A 14,421-nucleotide genomic window follows, 5' to 3' on the forward strand; every position below is an offset into this window, starting at 1 on the left:
TCAGGATGCTTTAAAGGATGGCTATGCTCTGTATTTTATTTCTACCTCTGATATTATTTCCAACAATGAAATGTTTTGTTATAACATACCCTCTTCACTAATAGGAAGATAACTCGATTTTCTCTCATTGTAGTCTTTTCTCTCCAGCTAGAGAGGACCTGTCATGACTAGATGGCTGCCAGGGCCTTTGATCAGTGGGTCACTGTCCTTGTGGTCTCCATGGCCCCGGGCAGTCACAACAGAGATGTTTAAGATGCCATTAATTTATCTGTCTGTCTTAGTCATCAATGGGGTGCCAAGCAGGGAGGTTCTATACCCAGGTAGAACCACATCACAGAAAGCTCTTAAAAGGAAATTCTTCCAAGTCCAAAGGGTCAATCTTGCTAATCCTAGGAAGGTCATCCATTGGTAAACAACTGATGAGAAAATCTGGACACATCTCTCCTTTAAGAAAGTTGAATGTGTCTGTCTACGCTATGAAAGGGCTTCCCCAGTGGCTCAGCAGTATAGAATCTGCCGGCAATGCAGGAGATGCAGGTTGGATCCCTGGGTCAGGAAGATCCCCTGGATGAGGGCATGGCCACCCACTACATTACTCTTGCCTGGAGAATCCCAAGGACAAAGGAGCCTGGCAGTCTACAGTCCACTGGGTCGCAGAGAGTCAGACATAACTGAAGCTACTTAGCATGCACACATGTATGCTACGAAAATCCACTAAGTGAAAACTCACACTCATGAAAACAGTTGAATTAGAACATGAATTCTTCCATTAATAATAATTTGATAGCATTCGCCCAAGTAAGTGTTGTTATAATATTCTCTTCCACCAAAGTTTCAAAGAGCCTCATCTAGCAGGGGGAAGGTCCTTTTGTATGTGGCTAATATTTTTTTTGTTTTAAAAAGCAGGTTTTTTGAGTTGTCATTTACATATATTAGGCATTTTCTGAACCTAGATATAGTAATAATATAAGGAATTTGGATCACTTGTTTGTTCATTAAACTTTTATTTTATATAGACAAAAAGTACTCTCCCTCCACTCAAGCTTCTACACATCAAGTTCCCACTGTTCTTAAGATTTTTGTCCATTAATGCCGCAGGCCCTGACCTACAGGGCAACAGGCTGCAGGAGGGCCTTGCTTTACAGCACCTGCTCTCCTGTAGCCCCTGCTGCTGCTACTGCTGCTAAGTCACTTCAGTCGTGTCCGACTCTGTGTGACCCAAAGACGGCAGACCACCAGGCTCCCCTGTCCCCTGGGATTCTCCAGGCAAGAACATTGGAGTGGGTTGCCATTTCCTTCTCCAATACAGGAAAGTGAAAAGTGAAAGTGAAGTCGCTAAGTCGTATCTGACTCTTAGGGACCCCATGGACTGCAGCCCACCAGGCTTGTCCGTCCATGGGATTTTCCAGGCAAGAGTACTGGAGTGGGGTGCCATTGCGTAGCCCCTAAGAGAAGATCAAATCAGCACTCCTCCCAGAATCCTGTCAGGAGCAAGACAGAGGATAGGCAGAAAGAAAGCTAAACGCACACAAGTAAATAGAGCCAGAGTGCTTTTTGTCTCTTAGACCACCATTTCTTCTCTGGTAAGATCCAGAAGTAGAACCCAAAGGTATCTATCTCTTTCAGTTCAAATATTCTGTGATTCTGTCATATCAAGGAAGCCCCACTTAGGTCACAGAAAATCTTTCCAGAGAGGCTCCATTCTTATCACTGAAAGTAAAATTCACTGACAGCATTCCCCATATCCACACCAGCTAATCATGATGTTACCAAAGCCACTTTTGATTACAAAGTAGTTACACTATACGAAAGGTTCATTCCTGATGATTTTCCAAAATTCTAGTTAATTTCTCACAGGAATAAATGCAAAATTAGAGCCACATTATTGTAAATAGTGCACATAAATCGAGACAAAAATTAATAATTTTTTGTATTGTATTATTTTTCATTTGCATAATTCAAAATCCCATTAAATGTGAGTTTTTATATTCCCTTGGAAAGGATTTTTTAAAAACCTTCAGAGAAAAGGAATGAAGGTGATGGAAGAGAAAGGTAAAGTCCCATGATCATATCTGATGGAGAAAGACTGTGGGTTTGAAGGAATTCTATGGGGAAAGCATCCAGGAAAATAGAGAGGACTCCCTAGAGAGGACTCATTACAGGGACAGCACCTAGGCCCATTGAGAGGACTCCCTAGAGAGGACCAAGCAGCACAGTACCGTCTTCCTTGGGTAATCATTCTGCACCGAGTCTGAGATGATTAGTCAATTTGGAGGTTAGATGCCTTTTTTCTTTTTAATTGAAGTTACTCCAGGCTTGCATGCTGCTATGAAATATTCAACCCGAAATTTAAAAATCCCTAAACAGCCAAATCTTCTCTTTATCCTTTGGCACAGAGGAGCCATTTTGTGCTCTTAAAAATGGCTGACAGGAATTTTCTGAGGAAGCTATGGTCAGAAACCAAACCAGAAATTAGATTGGCTTCAAATATGAGGCTTTGAGTTTAGAGCCATAGCTAGAAACTGATGTGTTTTTTTCCTAATGAAAAAAATCAAGGAATTGTCATGAAGATCAAAAACTGCTCTCCAAACCTTCCCTTTCACATCCTCCCCCCAGGCGACTTTGGATTGCAAGAGCTCGTGATTATAACTTTATTCACAAGCCGTTTTTGGTATCCAAGTAGCTCCCTCTCCAAGATGAAATTACAAAGCTTTGAAAATTAGAGGTACCCTTCTGCTCACCCTAAAGAACTATTCCTGATGAGATGCTCTGTTGAAATGGAAGGAATTTGCTTTACAGCAGCCTCCCTTGTGGAATTCTGGATAGGAACGTTTAACAATACGGCATTTGCAATGGGCAGGTGAGAGCTGACCAAGTTTTTAAAGGGGATTTCACAGGCCAGGTCAGCAGGGAGATGGATGGGTGAGCTGTGGTAGATACAATTATTTGACTTTCTGAGCTGTTCTTTTGAAGCCTCTACATTTAATAGAAAGAAATAGAAAAATCCTCTTTGCCAACCTTTTGTAGCTCAATCTTTATTGTTCCCACTGAAATCCAAAGAAAACAGGCAAGATTCATTTTGTCCATAAAGCATTTGTGTATTTTATATAGGTCTGGGTTTTGAAGTGTTGATAGAGAAGTAGAAGAAAAGACAAAGTTTCCTCTCTAATCTGAAGAAATCAAAGGGAAAATTTCTGAAGCTCTCAAGCCTAACTTAGAAGTCCTGGGTGGTATCTCCTGATATATGCCTCTTTTGCTATTAAACTCAGCATGGAAATTAGCACAGGCTCACAAAATGACGGAAATCAGACTAGACCATAAAGAAGCAAGCCTGTAGGGAAATTAAGACTTTTTCGTAAAACCAGAGAACATGACCTATAGAACTAGGGAAGCTTTCTCTTAAAGAAAGAAAGCTTCTCTTTCTTTTCAGCATCCATCTCTCGAAGACTGGTCTGGTTAATGGGCTGGTTGGGCCAACCATGTAGAGGATTGTTTGTTTGCCTTGGGGTATATGAGAAGTGCTTGGTAAATACTCACTCAATGATAAGTCAATTGGTTTAGCAAACAATTTGTTTTAAGTGAAAATTTTTGTTTTCATTTTAAGTTAAAAATTTCTTAATTTTTTATTCCTGGTATCAATACCACAATTTACAGGACAATATACCTGATATACTGAAAGGAAAAAGACAAAGCTTCAAGTGATAAAAGACCTCAGGAATGTATATCTAACTGATACTGCATTGCATTAATCAATAGCTACACTTTTTGCAAACTGTGGCTATGACAGTCCCGAACAAGAAGGTTCTCTGTTTAAGCTGCAATACCTTTTCTGACTATGGTCATCGTTCCTTCTGTAGCACATTTTTACAGCCCCTTCAGTGCATTTTGGAGGACTGCCTCAAAGTAATCTGCAGATTTCCTGATGACTCCTCGCTCTCTCCTGCTAAGAACTTTAGCCCTTTTCTGCTGAGTTGTTGGAACCTTCTGATACCATATCCACCCCTCCACTACCAGATCTATGACCATCAACATAGGGACTTGAGCTTCTTCCACCAAAACCATCCCACTTCATAGGCCCATAATTTGATTGCTGTTATTCACTATAATTTCCAAATCATTATAGTATCCCCCACTACCATAGTTACTACTGCGAAAATGTCCTCTTTCACTGTAACCATTATATCCTCTGCTACCATCAGCATTTCTGTTACCGTGGTTTCCATATTCTGGCCCCCCACCACAATAGCCTTCTCTAATGCAAGAACCAGGACCATCGTGATAGTTGCCACCATCACCTCCAAATTTACTATATCCCCTATCATCCACCTCCTGCTGCCACCAACTCTATGACTCTATGACCTCTATGACACCTCTTCCATCAAAGTTTCCTCCATAGCCTATAACATTGCCACAAAACTAGTCTTTCAAATTATATTCTTCTGTGTCTCTAATGCCACCAACAGATATTTTCTTCACTGTTAAATGAAAGCTTCCCTGGTGGCTCAGATGGTAAAGAATCTGCCTGCAACGAGGGAGACCTGGGTTCTATCACTAGGTCGGGAAGATACCCTAGAGAAGAGAACGGCAACCCATTCCAGTATCCTTGCCTAGAGAATTTCATGGACAGAGGAGCCTGGCGGGCTACAGTCCATGGGGTCGCAAAGAGTAGGACATGACTGAGTGACTAACACTCTCCTTCACTTTCTTTAGGAAGAGCTCTCTTTGACTTTACTACACACCCATCAGCCTTTTGTGGTCCAACATACGTTGCCCCATCCACCTCCTGTGACTACAAAAATAAGTCACAAACCTAAAGACCCTGGGACATTTTGTTTGGAGGTTTCTCATGACCACACAGTCTATGCGTGTGCCCCATTTCTTAAACTGTTCTATTAAACTGTCACCTGCAGTTTCAACCCTCAGAGCACCAAAAAACAGTTTTCTCAAACTGCTCTGGTTCCTTTGGATCAAAGCGGTAGCACAAAGACACATAAAATTCTGAGTATTTTAGCAAGAATGGCAGATTTTGCTTTAAAGCAGCAAATTTAAAATTAAAAAATCATGTTTTCAGCTGAGTGCTTCAAAGAAAACACAGGGCAGAGAATTAAATTCTTGTCACCTTAGAAAGGTCTGTAAGGCCTAAAAACGTGCCAGCAGAAGTTTCAGCAAAAATGAGGCCATTTGTAGCATTTTCTGCTGGGCACCTCCTCCCTCTCCCTTCCCACCCCGTGTTCTCTTTCCCAGCTGTGGATTGAGGAGGCCACTGAAGGGCATTGTGCTACCCAGATGGTTTGAATAACCAGATATTGAAAATAACTATCACACATAAAAACAACTACAGCAAAAAACTATCAGTCTGGCAATACCAACTCTCGACAGCCAAAATAGGTTACTAAGAGCCACTTTATCGAATTGCTTAGCAATCTGTTTTGAGGGCAGAAAGAAAGAAAAGCATCAAATGTATTTTGACTATTTTAGTCAAAACTCATAGGATGACCACTGTGGGAAGAACTGGTGAGAACTGGGGAACTGGTGGCGTTTTCTGCTCACTGGTAAGTGTTCCTGAAACTCTGTGTGCTGGGCCTCCACTCTGAGAAGGGCTCACTGTAGGGAACATTTGTGTTGGATTTTTAACTATGAGTTATGAGAACAACAATTTTCCACCTTCCTTTATCCCCTTAATGCTGCTAATAATGTCAACAGTGAGTCCAGGAGGTCCTCACATATCTGGACTTGATTATAAGAGGAAGACAGGGTTTCCACAGCAGGGGGCAAGGCAGGGTCAGCATTCTAGGCAGAAGGAACCGAGAGGAAGGTGGAAAGAAAGAGAGCAGGCTTGGGAAAAGGGAGAGTTAGGAGGGGAGTACTTAGGGCAGTTGAGTGACCTGAGAAGTCTCTGTATCAACATGGACAGACTTAGAGATTGTCCTACTGAGTGAAGTAAGTCAGACAGAGGAGATACATTGTACGACATCTCTTATATATGGAATCTAAAAAAAAATTATATAAATAAATTTATTTACAAGGCAGAAACAGATTCACAGACTTAGAGAACAAACTTATGGTTGCAGGGGCAGGAGAAGGAGGATGTGGGGAGGGGATAGTTTGGGAGTTTGGGATGGACATGTGCACACTGCTGTGTTTAAGATGGATAATCAACAAAGACCTACTGTACAATACAAGAAACTCTGCTCAATGTTTTGCGGCAGCCTGGATGGGAGGGCAGACTGGGGGAGAATAGATACGTGTATATGTATGGCTGAGTCCCTTCACTGTTCACCTGAAACTGTCACAACATTGATAATCAACTTACTCCAAATAAAAAGTTTGAAAGAGAGAGAAAGAAAAGGGTCTCTATGAAGGAGTTGCTCACACCTCTCCATAATCCTAGAGATTCTAGTTTGGACAGAAGTTGTCTTCACTCCCTTCTGCAAAGAATGCCTGGAATGGGTTCAGCGACGTCTCAGCTCTGCCATTCTCCTGCCTAGATTGCCAGCTCTAAGCTCAAGCAATGTTTGCCCTTCTTTCTACAGAGCTGTCCTGCTGCCACCAGCTTCCTCTTAAATGCACAGAAAACCACTCACTGGTGCACATGGAGAGACATGCCAGCAGATGCAAGACACGTTCATTTGCATGCAGACTAGCACACACACATACCACGGACACGCCAGAACATATGCACAAACACACAGCCTCACACACACCTTCACACGTACACTGGGGCACAGACACTTTTACCCCCAGCAGAGCACACAGGCAAACACACACCAGCACACGCGTGTGCTGCACCCACACTGAGCCGGCCCCATGCTGGAGTCTCCCGGTTCACTTGCCTTCTCCTGGCTTCTCTGGCCAGTCTGCCTCCCAGGGCCACAGATGGCAATCTCCACCTCCACCCCTCCAGTCTATCTTTTCTACTCTTCTCCTATAATAGCTACTCACTCCAAGTCTCCCAGCCCATAAGAAGAAAAAGCAGTTCTAACTCAGGGCTGACGTTCACATTACAGTTTAGAATCAGAACAACATCGCATGATGCAGAACTGGTGAAATGTAGGAACACACAGCTGACTTTCTAGTACCTACAGCAATACAGAAAAGTGGGGATTTGTTTAATCTTACATGGTGATATTGGTTTTAAGCCATTCTCCCCAACTCTGGGGTTTGCTGAAAGCCACGCACCTAGAGCCAGCAGCCCTACAGACACCTGGAGAATCTCCGGGGGACTTCTCTTTTCCCAGTCCTCTTGCCGGGCATCTTGGGGAGCAGCCCCACTAAGATTCACTGATATTCAGAATCTGGCAATTTAAAGCTTCTGCTCTGAACATCAGATTTCTTTTCTGTTTGCTTTGCCCCAGCCAATAGCAAAAGGCTTTGCACTCTCAGAGCTCAGCCCAGGCAGATGTAAGTGGGCTCAAGGCTAAAATCTGACATAAATAATTAATAATTGATTGTAGACATTTGTTATTTAAAGACAATTCTCCCACTCCTTTAGGATTTATACAAGAAACCAAATCTCGACGCAAGGTCTGTGTGTAATATTAATAGTACACTATTCTTTTAGAAAAACTCACCCCACAAAATCTTACACACTCAATGAAGATACATTGTTACCAAACAGATCGATTAAAGGCTATTATTTAGGATCAAATCTTCTCAAATACAATTTAATTTATATTTTGATCTCCACCTATGCATAATGTGGTAGGGGCAAGGAGGTGTCCCTACACACACAGAAGCTGGTTGAATTGCAAACTGAGGTTGGTCCCTCTCAAGAAATGCTCCCAAATATGTGTTTTTATTAAGAGAAAAACAGGAAAGATGGATTTTACCATTTGGGGTGAACATGAGTTCAGAATTATAGTAATATGCCAGAGGAAAACACAATCCTATATTAACAACCAAATATTTTATACTAAGGAAAAAATATATAATGAGGATACTCAGTATCAAAACAGTTATTTCTTACTTCAGAAATTGAAAGGAAAATCACAATGCATGCTAACTAAGGGGAATACCTTCAAAAGTCTGCTTCAGAATTCAGTCATCGCATGTATAATATTGCAAGTTGACAAAAAGCCTGGTGGAGAGGCTGCATAGAACATTCGAGAGCACACACCTTGAACAAGGGGTCAGAAAAATTGTGTTTGGGGCCTGGTTCTACTCAGGCAAGTCACCAAACCTCTGATCCTCATTTCTCTTTCTATAAAAAGAGAATCTTACTACTTTTTCGGCCGACTTGCCATAGGAGAGTTATGAGTGAAGGTACTGGAAAGCGTTTTGTAAATATAAAGGGGTAACTGCACTAATAGAACGTTGGTCTGGACCAGCAAGGGTCCTGCCTGTCTTTGTTCAAATGCTTTCTATTTATTTTTTTCCCCTTGAGCCTGAAAATTAGTTGCTGAGTATCACAAATCATAACCGGCAAGCAAAGCAGACGGTGGAAGCTCCTAACATTTCCACCACTGCAATTTGACTGCTTCAGACAGCAGTTTGCTTTCTCTTCAAGTCAATTCTCACCAACAAAGTCCTTGTGCGGCCATAAATCTACGGTCGATGCACAAGCGTAAGGGACAAGCCAGAAAATGCTGGACTCTGTCCTTGGATTTTTCACAGTGGGAGCTTCCACTTAGAGAGTTAAAAATATGTGATAAGGTAGAAGTCTGGATTTTTTTTTTAAGTGTTTGTTTTATTTGTTTATTGGAGCTTCAGGGAAGAGTAAGATTTAGGTTCCTAATTCTATGAGCCAATACCAGTGAGACGGTAGGCAACTCAAACGTTCTTAAAAGTCTGGTAATTTTACAAGACCATGCAATTCATTTTGTAGCTGAAAGGGGTGTTCAGCTCTCTTCTCATCTTACAGATGCAAAAACTAAAGAGATTTCTGCCCAAGTTTACACTGCAATTTAGTGACAGAGGAAGAAAAAGAAAGCATGTTAGTACCAAGTTTTCTACTTTCTTCTACCAGAAACATTATATCCTTTCTGTTTTGTAGGTTGGGAAACTGAGGCACATATCATAATGATTACTGCTTTTGCAGCACTTCTGTGTACAGGCACTTCTAAGTAGTATTTCCAGCCCACACTGCTCTCTATGAGGCAAGACATCGCTACCGCCATCTCGTAGAAGAACGGGGCTCTGAAGGTAAGCAACAGGCCACAGTGAAAGGATGGTGAGGGATCAGGATTTCCATCCAGATCTTTTTGGTTCAATGGCCTCCTCTGTCCCTCCACCCTATTGCCTGCTCCAGAAAAGATAAGAAACACTTGCAGATGGTCAGTTAGGGAAACAATTCTCTTTCCTTGATGGAAAAACTGTTTAGACTTCAATAGAAGTCTAAAGTATCCTAGGAAATGTTTTTTTACTTTAACCTATTATTTTAATTATCAACCCTAGAGAAATTAGCCCAAGGAAGTAAGTCAGAAAAAAAAAATTTTAAGCTATATATGTTAAGATTTTCTTGCAGGATTAGCTATAATAACAAAAATTAGAAATAGCCCAAATATCCAACAATAAGTAAGAAAATACGATGCATAAATTATGGAATTAACATAACAATTAAAAATAATTATGAAAGCTAAGCATAAAAAAGATACTCAGAATAAAATATTAAGGAAAAAAGCACATGAAATTGTTTTTGTAATAAAACTGTAATAAGCGCCAATACTTTGGCCACCTGATGCGAAGAGCCGACTTCAGGGTCAGAAGAGACCCTGATGCTGGAAAAGACTGACAGCAGGAGGAGAAGGGGACGACAGAGGATGAGATGGTTGGATGGCATCACCAACTCAATGGACATGAGTTTGAGCAAGTTCCAGGAGATGGTGAAGGACAGGGAAGCTTGGTGTGCTGCAGTCCATGGGGTTGCAGAAAGTCGGACACGACTAAGCAACTGAACAGCAAATAATAGCTATATAAAGATATGTAGACACTTGGGAAAATTTTGGAATGGAATTCTTTTCAAATTTATAACTTCCTCTGATTTTATGATATTTTTTGTAAAATATTTCAAATGAAGACAGAAAAAAATGATAGCTAGTTGAGATATTTACATAGTAACTGAGACCATATTGGACTATAATGATTAGATATCCTGCTTTTTTTTTCTTTCTATATTTTGAAATAGACAATTGAATAATTTGATTTATGCTTTAATCCACAAATTTTTATTTTTCTCCTTCTTGCCTTTCATTAATTTATTAGTCCATTAGTTAATCTCCAACAGTGGTAGCCTTCTTTATTTTCTGCTTTTCCTTAATGTTAAAGCCAAACCAGAAAAATGAATATTTTTCCTTGTCTACTTTTCAAGATATAGTATTAGTTGAATCATATGAAATTATCATTTTTGTAGGTCTCAAATAAATGAATATCAAAAATTTCTTACGGTCCAATCATAAAATTTTAACAGTGGTAGGATTTTATCTTAGACCGTCCTTATAAATAATTTTAATCAGTCTATTTACTCAAACTGCCTTGTTCTCTCCACCTGTTTAATTTTTAAAGTACTTTGTTTTACGCTAAGTTCTCTAGAAGAAAAGTCTAAATAATGCCCCTCCATAAACCATTACAGTGAATTTAATCACACAGAAAGGTCTAGACTTCATTCGTTCACCGACCCTTTTAATTCACCCAACAAATATTTACTGTGTGTGAGCTCTGCTTCAAACACTGTGCTAAGTGCTCGGGTATCTCTGAGCAAGATTAAAGCATCTTTTCCCTCAGAAAACAGACTGTGTTTTAGACTGGAAGGAGTAGTTGTGTATGAGTAGTGACTAAATAGATCATTTTGTTTCAATTAACAGATCAAATGACTAGTTTGATTATTTTTAACCAAATGGACTTTATGTTTTCTCAAATTGGTTAAATCTACAGTCACTTTAGTACTGATAAGAACTAACCTTGGCCCAAACAGAGAAGAAATTTATTTCGAACAATTGCTGCTATTTATTTAATCAGTTAGCTATGAGTGAAAGTCACTCAGTCGTGTCCAATTCTTTGCGATATACAGTCCATGGAATTCTCCAGGCCAGAATACTGGAGTGGGTAGCCTTTCCCTTCTCCAGGGGATCTTCCCAACCCAGGGATCAAACTCAGGTCTCCCATATTGCAGGAGGATTCTTTACCAGCTGAGCCACCAGGGAAGCCCCCATAGGTAAATAAGGCTCAGGAGAAAAAGGATTAGAGTATGTTTGGACAACTCTAAAGCAAGACAGTTCCCTAGTGGTGCCTGAATTCTTTGAAATAAAACAGAAAATACCATATTCAGGGATTCTTGAAAATAAAAGTGCATATCCAATTAAAAAAATTTTTTTAAGACAAAGGCAAAAATAAAATGATTTTTTAAAAAAATTCAGCAGTGGTTATTCACCTAAGCAACAACTTCGCAGCTGTTTTTCTGGGGAATGTTTTGCAGCAGCAGATGTGTAAATAGGCTAGCAAATCTGAGAAAGGCCGTGGTATAAAATGAAGCAGATCATGTGGATAAGTAGAGCCAGATGACCAGAAATCAAAATAAACCACTGGTGAACGTGCCATCCATGAAAAACTTCCTGGCGTCCTGGCGTCACTCAAAAGCTTCCCTCAAGCACGGCCCCAAGCAGTTTAAGCAAAGGTCTGATTGCAAAGAGTGTTCAGTTAAATCCGTTAAATACCCTGGTCACTGCGCAGCCACGCCAACCATTTGGCTAAAATTCTGGTTGGCCACCCTGACCAGTGATGACCAGGCAAACTGTGTTCTAATTTGCTCCCCCTAACTACTTATATCTATTCGTCATATTTTCACGTTGAGGGAATATCCCCTAGAAAATAAGTATCTCGGAAAAATAAAAATGGTTGCTGTAACGCTCATCCTATGACCCAGCAAAGGTTTGACACTTGTTCACAATTGGGCCTCCCATTGGCAGGGATCACCACTGTGTTCCCGAGCTGTTACGGGCATGCTCAGAAACCAAAAGGAGGGTGAACTGGATCTCAACAGATGGAGAAAATGTCCAGTGCTGCTCTACAACACAATCAAAAGCAGGTTAAGAATCTTAACCGTGGGTTTCCATTTCCTGTCACTGGGTAATGAAAACAAGAAAACAGTCCAGGGTGTAATAGTAATAAAAATTAATACAACTTTTACGTATGGACGGTTTAGTATGTATCAGACATGCAACATTTACTTCTCATTTTCACAGCTCTGCAATGAAGGCTATTCTTACTTTAAAGGTGAGAAAACTAAGGCCCAGAGAGGTTAAGTGACTTGCCTAAGGTTGCACAGCTGAGAAATTGGCAGCACTGTAATTGGCCTGACCCTTCCCACATCACCTTTTCCTGAGCCTGTGTGTCAAAGCTGCATTTCCTTGCAAAGGAAGGACCAAGGCCACATTGACCACTGTGAGGTAGTGGCCACCTTGGTGTTAAAGGCACTGACGAGTCGAGGGCTCTGCAGACAAAACTCTGCCCATACCATTAGGCACTCCATCTTAATCTCTTTCAGCTTCAAGTGACTATCTTAGCAAACTCACCCAAGAAGACTTCCTCAGGTAGACAGACTGGGGCATTATTTGCTGTGATCTTAATGATCTGGGCAATTGCAAGAAAACAAATGGAAAAGTCTTAAGTAAAAAGAAGAAATCTTAAACGGGTCTGGGGAGTAAGTAACTTAATTGAGCGAGAAAAGAAGGAAGACCGCAACTCAAATTTCATCAGCAGCCTTTCCTCCAAAGGAAATCATAAAGTGTGTCTTCTCAGCCTACACGGGTGCCTTTTGTGGCCCTTGGTGTTAAATGACCCTCTAAGCCTCCCTTGCCCTCCCTCAATGAGGCTAGGAGCGTCATCTAAAAATAGCTGAAATTTCAATCTCCAAACTGGCAAAGCAAGTGGCTTTGAAAGATGAATCTAAAGCTTTTCTTCCTGTACACTGCTTGTGGAAATGGGTATGGCCCCCATCTTGTCTTCTGGGTGGGGTTTTGTTTACCACGCCTGGCAGTCACTACCACTCAAGCAGCTTTTCTTTTCTAATTCTATTGTCCCTGCCTTAGCCCCAAGGCTCAAAACAAATAGACCCCTGAAAAAACTTCAGATGGTGAAATTATCTCCTGCGTACAGTCCCCCACTTGAAGCCCAGGGTCTGAATCTATTGCTGTCATCTGTTCCCTCTGAAGTCATTGAATTCATAGGCTCTTATGGCGTCACAGGTCCCCCCCCTGCCCTGCACACAAGGATGGGCTGCTCTGGGCTCGCCCTGGTGTCCTTACCCCACAGTACCACGTGACTCATACCCAGCAAGCCCTTTTCTGAGAAGAGAGCTGTGATGTTACAGAAAACCCCACGATTACTTAGTCCTCGAAACCCCCAAGGCCCTAGGCCGGGGCTGTGCCGTATTCTCCGGTAGGAGCAAAAGCGCCCGTGGCCTCTCCGGCTCTCCCGCCATTGTTGCCAAACGCCCTCCCACGCTGAGGTGAGCTGTACAGTGGAGAAAAGGCGTTGGTTTTTGACCACTCTCCCACTTTTTTAGATTCAAATACAGCCTGTCCCATTTCTTGTAAAAATGCCAAGATGCCAAACCCCAGACAGAATCCATTTTGTCTTCTTTTCAATTCTTCTTCTTATTATCTGAGCTGGAAAACACAGTGGGAATGAAAGGATTGTAGAAAAGCTAGTCTCTGGGGACTGAAATGAAGTGAGGAGTAAGTTCTCTCGTTGGTTGGTTGTTCCTCGTGGTGGTGACCTAACAAGTCACATCCTCTCATCTGTCCCCTACATGCTGTCAGCATCTCTGGCTTTTTGGCCTGAGACAGACAGCTGCCTAAAGCAAGGGGCAGTGGGTGAGTCACGGAGCCCGGGGTGGGTGTGTCAGCAAGCAGCCCTTGGCTGTGGGGCGCAGGGGCAGCCATGTCAGAGCTGAGCCTAGATGTGGGCCTTGAAGAAGGCCGCGTCCCTCCTTCGTTAACCCAGTCAGTGCCTGGCTCATGGAGATGCTTCACGTAAGCCACAGCCATGACCCCAGCCATGACCCTCTCTGCCCAACAGCACATGAAACATTCTTTGTTGGCGAAGCAGGAAGGCAGCTGAGTGACGGAGCCAGCAAGGTAGTAAAAGAAGAATACACAAAGACTCGGAAAATGCTTCAGCACAAAACGTGGCCCGGGTGATATTTTCTGGTCCCTCCCAGCTTCTGTTAAGTTCTCCCTCTCCTCTTGTCCACACAAGCCCTGCCTCAGTTCCTCCTCATCCTTCCCCCTCTCTCCTTTAATCACTGGAAAAATCCATACTTCACACAGGTCTGTTTTCAAGCAGCTGACTCTAAGCTAATTTCCAACTTGGCCATATTGAAGCAGATGTCTCTATAGAAACAGACCCTTCCCTGTTCAGCTGCCCATTGCTTTGGGGAGGGCAAGATTTAAAGGAGACATTGGCTCTTCTCCACACCTCTGCTCT

General features: G+C 41.9%; 1 protein-coding gene across 19 annotated transcripts in view; it reads right to left on the reverse strand.

Moving 5' to 3' along the window:
- CD247 (CD247 molecule) overlaps positions 1-14,421 on the reverse strand; it is an 83,996-nt gene that overhangs the window by 69,333 nt on the left and 242 nt on the right. The gene's annotated exons all lie outside the window — the stretch shown is intronic.

Source organism: Bos grunniens, chromosome 3 (assembly GCF_055505025.1).
Source record: "Bos grunniens cultivar Pamir isolate PY7600 chromosome 3, Bosgru_T2T1.0, whole genome shotgun sequence".
Taxonomy (NCBI): Eukaryota; Metazoa; Chordata; class Mammalia; order Artiodactyla; family Bovidae; genus Bos; species Bos grunniens.